At 38.6% G+C, this 8802-nt stretch overlaps 1 long non-coding RNA gene across 1 annotated transcript; it reads right to left on the minus strand.

The window, feature by feature from the left end:
- Positions 1 to 810: 810 nt before the first annotated feature.
- On the minus strand, positions 811 to 8240 carry LOC122224020. The gene is made up of 4 exons (XR_006204616.1): positions 8089 to 8240; positions 6693 to 6803; positions 2305 to 2347; positions 811 to 1061 (listed from the first exon to the last, which is right to left on the minus strand). It is a non-coding gene; the product is annotated as an uncharacterized LOC122224020 (long non-coding RNA).
- Between the last annotated feature and the right edge of the window lie 562 nt (positions 8241 to 8802).

Below are 8802 nucleotides of genomic sequence, written 5' to 3' on the forward strand. Positions count from 1 at the left end.
TGCAGCCAGAGTTTGTGACTAAGAGTGTAAGAATTGAGTTTACACAGGCTGAAGTTTGATTTTACTTCATTGTTATAGTGTCACCTTGAGCAAGTTACTTATCCCAGCCAGAGTCTCAGTTTCCTCATTTATAATTGGGAGAAATGACATTGGTGGTTAATTTTAGGTCAGCCTGGTTAGGCTGTGGTGCTCAGTTGTTTGGTCAAAATTAGCCTAGCTGTTGCTTTGAAGATATTTTGTAAATAGGATTAATATTTACAGTCAGTTGACTTTAAAGAGGGATTACCCTTGATCAGTGTGGGTGGGCCTCATCCAATCAGTTGAAACAAAAACTGAGGTTTCCAAGAGAAGAAGGAATTCTGGCTCAAGGCTCTAACATAGAAGTCCTGCCTGAGTTTCTATCCTGCCAGCCTGCCCTGTGGAGTTTGGACTTGCCAGTCTCCACAATCACATGAGCCGGTTCCTTCAATAAATCTCTCCAAGCAGGGCATTGCTATGATCAGTTCTTTTGTTCTCTTTTGGTCTCTTTCTCATACTCCCCCTACCATGCATTTATTTTGAAAATAAATGCTGCAGATAAGTTAGATGTGCGGGATTTCACTTTCTCATTTAAAGAAGGTTAACTTCCATAAGCTGGAGTATACCAGGCAATCTTGTAGACTGAAATACATCTTCTCTTTAAGTATATTAATTTATATATTAAATAAACACACATATGCAGGCTCAGCAGTGGAGGCTGAGAGGGCAAGTGACAGACCCTATTTTCCTACAAACTTCAAGTTTTTATACTTACTTGCTTTACAGAGCCACCCTGAAATTCCCCTCCACGACTTCTCCCTTCACAGAAGCAGCCCCTGGGCCAAATGAAGACTCTGGGGGTCACAGCCAGGAAACTGAAGTTGGGAGAACTCCAAGCAGTGGCAGGTTGAGGTGGACTGGTAATGAAGGAAAGATCAAACCCCAAATTTTTGTACTGAACAATCCAGGGCAATCGATACATAGCTGCCTGACTTATATTCTGCCAAGGAAGATGTAAGAGCTTCAACTCTCCACTCTGGCACCTAGAGAATCAAGAGAGTAAAGGAGGAATCTTGTAAGCTATGAGAGCATCCTTTTGCTAAAAATATTTTAGTTTTTCTTCCACTTACAGTATTATTTACACCTTCGGCATAACATTAAAAACTGGTATTTCTGGCGATGTGTTTCACTAGGAAGCATCTAAGCAGAGATTATGGAGTGGGACTTCAGGCAGAAAGTCTGTGTGAATCTTCACCCTATCAACCCATTTGCTCGAGTAGATGTATGTATTAATTCAGTTATAGAAATAGCAACTTAAATAATGCATGAGCTCTAACCACTTTTTGTAGACAAAGGGATTTAAGCAACAGGAGAGAAGGCAATAGTATTCATTCTAGTAAACATGTATAATTTATAGCAAAGGGAAATAAATGGAGAATAATGATAGGAAAATATCATATTTAATATCTCCAGTGTTCTTTTTCTTTTTTCAGTGGATTTAGAAAATTGAAAAGTGTAAGCCAAAGCGGTAGAAGTTTTAAGTTCTATGGTATTCTGACATGTGGCTATTTTAGTCACATAAAAGTTGGAATTTCTGGCTTTAGAAAAAGACAAGACAATGGGAAGAAGAAGAGAGATAAGCCAAGGATGAATTTTAAAATGGTGTTTGATGTATCCCTTTCACTGTCATGATCTGATTCATGCTATGAAACTGGCACAAACAAATACTAAATGAGCCATTTTCGAACACATTTAAGATTGAAAGCGTTGGTAGAGAGGGAACTAGACTGTATATCATTGGTAAATCTCATTTCTCTGAAACTCCTGACTTTCTTTATACTTTTATTGGCTTTTTCTTGCCAGCTTTTAGTCTCCGTAGTTGAGTCATCATGGCTGTTAGAAAGAAAGCCAACACTCATGCAAAACCATATGAGAGAAGACTAGATCAATTTTGAAATTATAAACACTCCAGGAAACAGTAAAGTTAACACACCTGGTATAAAACATACTTGGAACGCTTTCATATTTAATGAAAAATATATTCCACTGAGTATTAGCACCAAACAACATTACCTAGAAATCCATTAATAGTTTTGCAGCTTATTGGAAGATTGAGATTTTACTATTCCCACTCTAGTAGAGCATTATATGAAAATGCCTTTAAATCTCAAAAACTAACCCTGAACTCATGCCAAATTACCACTCGCCCCTGATGAATGGAATACACCATTAAATGAAAATATGAAAATTTCAAAAATATGTACAGAGACGTTACAAGTTACTTACTTAAATCACCTAGTATAAGATGGATCTGTGACCAGAGCATTCCCTAAAGAGGAGAAAATATTTATTGAAAGAGGTAGCGGATCATGGGACACATAGTGGTTTGTAATATGTTTGGTAAATTGCTATGTTCTCGCTTTAGGGAGTCTGAATTCTGTTACTTCCTCTAAACTGAATCTTAGTTATTCAACAAAGATACCACACTATGCTAAGAAATAACCTACTAAATAATGATAGAGACTTCGCCCCGCCCCCGTCCTCCCTGTGAAACTTCTCTGGAATTTCCTGCTTCTTTTTGATGCAAGAGATTTCTTGCTTCTGTCCTTCTTCTAAGGCTGATTGGTTTGTATCATTTTTGAACGTGTATTTTTCTTTAAAAATACCAGTTTAAAAAATTCTCAGCCTTACACTGTCTCATAAAGATTATGCTATGATTAAACCCAGACCCAGATTGTAGATCTGCTTTCATTTTTTTCTGAAACGCAAACAAGAGAAATTTAAATGAAAACATTCCTTTTCCCACCAGAAACACTGGGCGCTGGTAATCCAGGTATCACCCTATCTGCAAATATGCATCCAACATGCAAGGCCTGCATGGAAGTATTTTAAAAGCTTAACCTAAGATTTTCATATTAAGGATGGAATGTAGTATCTTTTGATTCCTTAAATCCCTGCTTTGAAGAAAGGCACCTTTTAAAAATGTTCTGGGTAATGAGCCAGGGCTGCTAACAGGTATCCTGTTAAATAAATAATGAGCTCACCTGCTTCCCTTTCTCAGTCCTTCTTAAAAGTGGGGAGATAGCCCCAAAAATGCACGAGAAAGGATGTTCACTGCAGCATTGTTTATAATAGCCACGAATTGCACACAACCCAACTGTCCATCAATAGAGGACTGATAGGGACACCTGGGTGGCTCAGTCTGTGAAGCGTCCAAGTTCGGCTCAGGTCATGATCTTGACATTTGTGAGTTCAAGCCCCTTGTCAGGCTCTTTGCTGACAGCTCAGAGTCTGGTGCCTGCTTCGAATTCTGTGTCCTCTCTCTCTTTGTCCCTCTCCCACTGGCGTCCTGTCTCTCTCTCTCTCTCAAAAATAAACATAAAAAAAAGAGGGTGCTGATAAGGTGGAGTATAGGAGGCAACACTAGAACAGAAGCCCTGAGACCAGCTGCCTGGTTATGGATTCCAGTACCACTGCTTACTAGTTCATGTGGCCTTGGCCAAACTACTTAAACATTAGTTTTCTCACCTGTAAAGTTATTCTTAAGGTTGAATTGAAGTATGAGATAATAGTTGCTCATATCCCTCACACCTACAACAGTGGCTGGCAAATAATAAATAAATACGTGACCCGGTAAATACGTGTTGAATAAATACAGAGGTTGCATCCAAAAGTGCCCAGCAGATAGCTGGCACTCAGACGGTAGCTATTATTATGGTATATCCATACAATAGGATATTAGGCAGTAATTTTAAAACTTTATGTATCAGTATGTAAACATAAATTTAAAAAATTTTAAATAAGAAATACATTTTTCAAAGTAGAAGTTGCTACAAGTTTTATAAGAAAATGGCTAAAATATGCAGACATGTACATATGTACTTTCATGGCATTCATGCACATAAGACCATCTCTGGAAGCATCCAGAGATGTTGGTATGCGTATATTCCTTTGCATACTGCTTTGTATTCTTTGAATTTTGCCCACTCATATAGCTGTGGCAGGTTGGTTTTTCTGGAAGCAGATTCTGAGCGAAGGCTAGTTCACAGGATGTTTGCTACAAAGCACTCTTGTAGGGGAGGAGGAGGAAGCAGAATTGGGCAGAGGCAGAAGTTGATCTGTGATTGATCCCAACAAAGACCTCAGTCAACCCTCTGAGGAACCCTGAAGCTGGGATGGCCCCTCAGAGTCTTCCAGATGGCCTTCATACCCTCGATTGATCAGTCACTGGATGCTGGCTAACCCTGGAAGAAAGTGGACCTTCAGTGAAGTGCCTTTTTTTCAACTGAAGCAAACTCCTAAGAGGGTTGACAGGGTTTTCTAGTACATTCTCAGCAGCTGGGGAAAAAAGTCCCTCCTTCTTGAAGAAGGATCAGGTAGCACATGCCTATATCCATGACATTATTTATCCTTTCAATAAATGAATGAAACAGCTATCAAGGATTTCATTTCCAGTCTCCATCATTAAACCCCTGAGCTAGCCCAACCATGAAGGGTAGGCAGTCTTTGTAGTGTGACCTGATGGGTGCTATTACACCACCCTGCCAAAAGTATGTGAAGTTTTAACACTTTGCTGAGGGATGGTTAAGCGGTGCTTCCTGGAGAAACTTATTTGTGTATGCTAACTGCCTTAACAGGTTACTCAGTAATTGTTTATTACCTATCAACAAATCAGGAGTACAGGAATTGGCCAGTGGAGAACTAGACATTGAAATTATCCAGTTTCCCTAGTTTAGGCTTTATAAATATTAGTAGGAGTTTAGGGTAAATTCTCTGGACAACCAGAGGAGCATATATATAATATAGAGCAGTGTTCTACAAAATGAGGTATGTGTATTCCAGAGGGGACAAAAGACATTCACTCGCCCTATCTTTATAGCAAGGACATTTAGTATGGAAAAGAAATTTGACAGTTTTTATGCATACATGTTTTTGTCTTTATAAAAGGAAAAACAAGGAAGACTACCCAATATTTAATGAACATATGGAGATTGGGCCCTTAATCTGTGAGCCAGACTGCCTCATTTCAAGTACAGTAGAAGAGAGAACCCTAATTCAACAACACAACTGACAAGGACAAGGACACCCTCACTTCTAACATCTTGTAACATTTTGTAGTTAACTCATTATTGGTGAACTGGAATGGAAAATAATATTATTTTGTTTTAACTAAACAGATCTTCACATAATTAGTATGTGGTACTGACTATTGACAATTTTGGTAACATGGTATCCTGGATTGTATCCTGGAACCAAAAAGGGACAATAATGGAAGAACTGGGGAAATTCTGATAAAGTCTATAGTTAATAATACTTTACTAATGCTCATTTCTTAGTGTTGATACATATGTTGTAGTTAGAAGAGGCTAACTTTAGGGGAAGCTGCATGAGCCTGTATGGGAATTCTTTGATCTATTTTAGCACTCTTTCTGTAAACCTAAAATATACTAAATATAATCTCAAATTAAAAGTATCTTTAAAAACTCTTTTTGACGTATAGCTTTTTATATTCATTATTGTTAACAGTGAATGTTGACCTAAGTGTATAGTGTTTCTCTGCAATATTAGAAGATGATAGAACAAAATTATCATGACTAGCGAGTTATCGGAAATGAATAATCCAGAATACACACACACACACACACACACACACACGCCCATGCCTCTGGTTTCGTTTGAAGTATAAAGTTGCGTGATTCTCAATTCAGGATTTTAATTTTATTTTATCATTATTTTTGTTAACGTTCATTTATTTTTGAGAGGGAGACACAATGAGAGCAGGGGAGGGGCAGCCTCTAGGCTCAGAGCTGTCGGCACAGAGCCTGTCACAAGGCTCGAACCCACGGACTGCAAGATCATGACCTGAGCCAAAGTCGGATGCTCAACTGACTAAGCCAGCCAGGTGCCCCTCAATTCAGGATTTTAAGAACAATTTACTAAATTTTTACACATATTTAAAAGCTGCTTTTGAAATTTCTCTTACAGCAAATATACCATTGGAAAAACTGCAGGAGAGAAATAATTTACATAAGGCAATGGTGAAACATTTCAATGCTCTCTCTAGTTAGAAAACTCTTTAGAGGACAGAAAGTGTTAGTAAAAGTGAAAAACCGCGGATGGTCGCTGAATGAATTGTCACTGCAGAATCAAAGTTGAGATGCTTAGGACACGACTCTGCCAATGGGCTGCTTGATTCCATTTCAATATTGGAATACATGCAGAAATGCTTCTACACGGTCTGCCAAAGAAAAGATGTACGAGAAAAAGACTCATGCTCAACAATGAATGGTTTCTTTAATTAAGAAGAAATGGGGGGGGGGGTCACCCGGGTGGTTTAGTCAATTAAGCTTCCAACTTCTGCTCAGGTCATGATCTCACAATTTCTGAGTTCAAGCCCCACGTCAGGTTCTGAACTAATGGTGTGGAACATGCTTGAGATTCTCTCTCTCTCCTCCCTCCCCCCCCCCCCCCCCCCCGCCTCTCTGTCCCTTCCTGGCACTCTCTCTCTCTCTCTTTCTCTCTCTCAAAAATAAATAAATAAACTTAAAAAACTTTTTTTAAATTAAAAGAAGAGAAAACATGGGTCTAGGGTGGTATCCCTATAAGTGTACTCCTTACAGGATGGCAGTTTGGAGAAAATTTAAAAGCAAAGAAATCGAAGAAAATGCACAGACCTGTCCCTCCTATGACATTCTTGACTGCTTCAGTCACAAGGATTCCATTGCAGCAAAAACAGATGAACCAGAAATCCACAAAATGTTACAGGATGTCATCACTGTGACAAACTGAAAGGAAAATAGAAATGGAACCTTAATGAGATAGGGAAATGACCACAAAAATCTTTTGGGCCCTTAGAGGGTTCTAAGTTATCTCATGACAAAGCACTTAAGAATACTATTAAACTTGAAATGGTCATTATTCTTTTACAAATACAAATGTTCCAAATACACTGGCTTTTGAGTGAGTAATAAAAGTAATAATTTTTGAAAGAAATTCATACCATGGAGAGAGTATTTTGAAAACGAATGTTTAGAAAATACTTCCAATTTATGTGGCTTTTATTGGCAGATACAAATATAAAAACTATTATCTGTACAACACAAAAATCTTAGAAACAGAATTTTCTACATGCCCCCAATTTTTCCAAGTGAAGAATTTTATCCAAATGCAGAATTTTGAATATTTGTTAGAAAATATTAAGAAATGCCACACTTTCCAGTTAATTTACAGCAACAACTATTGAACATTCAGAAAACTGGAAATATACTAGCCCATAACAAATCTTGGAATAAGTAGTGGATGGAATTTAAAAGATCAGTATCATAATTTAGTAAATGCAGTTTAAAAAAAGGTACTTCTTCCACTTGAATCTACATATCTTGGTGAAGCATATTTTCATTTATTATAACGAAGTAACAAAATGTAGTGAACTAAAAAAGCAACATCATGAATTATTTTTGACCTTGCTCTAGCACGTGTTAAACCAAGATTTCACTGATCAGATTTTTTAAAATGTTATTTCAACATTTTTCCTTTTAAAACATTCATGTTAAGTATTTTTAAATGTTTATAATATGTTAACATTAAAGTACAATATAGTATATAAGTAAATACAGATACGAATATTAAATATTTTTAAAGTATGTAGATATATTGGATGTACACGCTCAAAAGTTTTTTACTGATAGGGATGCATGATATATAGTCTTGTACAGAGGAGGGCTAATCAGAAACAGCAAAGAATATGGGTTGCTTTAGCCCTTTATAAAATCTGCGGAGAAAACACTGTTCCCCGCAATACACGGTGTATATTGAGTGTACGTTGAACCTCTTGTGCCGAGCAAACAAAATTGGAAAGCTATTTACATAAGCGTCTTTACAATTGCTCAGCAATGTCTTCCATTTGCCTTTGGTTAAAAGTAACATGGGAGGAACACAGTTCCAGAGATTCTGATTCAGCAGGAGGACAAGTGTAGGCCCATCCACCGGCACTATGGAGTGTTAAGAAGTAAGTCCTCATTTGGAAGCGTTGAAGCGACTCGGCCAAGGGAACACAGGTAGCTCACTAACCGGGACTAGGACCTTCCCAGACTCTTTTCCCTATCCGGTGTTCCTTTGGGTATGTCCTGCTCCCGAAGTGAAAATCTGGTGCCTGCCCGGTTTGATAGGAGCAGACGGGAAAAAAGTAACGGATCCAAAGTTTCAGCTCCAATCACTCTCCACTTGCAAAATATCCTTTTGAGTTTTCTGGTGAGACTAATGGCCACGTTGCTTTATAGAGCTAAAGACAAAACGTTATTGTCGGGTTTGTTAGTGTCACTGGGTTGCTAGGAGAGAGTCTGCAATGGAATTTAGCACGCAACACTAGCTTTATTTCCGCAGGACAACCCCGCCATGCGCAAAGGACGCTGCCTGTGTGCGAGGGGAGTGAAGCGAGGCGTGCCAAGGACAAGACCAAAACACCACGTGAAAGAGCCGATTTCCTCCCAGACTTGGTGGGAGAAGACTCCAAGACCAGCACAGCAGTCCCCAAATCAAAATAGGACTCTCCTAATTTTTAAAAATAAGCACACAAGGGAGCCTGCGTAGTTCAGTCGGTTAAGCATCCGACTTTGGCTCAGGTGATCTCATGGTTCGTGAGTTCGAGCCCCCGTTGGGCTCTGGGCTGACAGCTCAGAGCCTGGAGCCTGCTTGGGATTCCCTGTCTCCCTCTCTGCCCCTCCCTCGTTTGCACTCTGTCACTCTCTCAAAAATAAGTAAACATTAAAAAAAAATTTTTAAATA

The sequence above is a fragment of the Panthera leo genome, chromosome B4 (genome assembly GCF_018350215.1).
Source record: "Panthera leo isolate Ple1 chromosome B4, P.leo_Ple1_pat1.1, whole genome shotgun sequence".
Lineage (NCBI taxonomy): Eukaryota > Metazoa > Chordata > Mammalia > Carnivora > Felidae > Panthera > Panthera leo.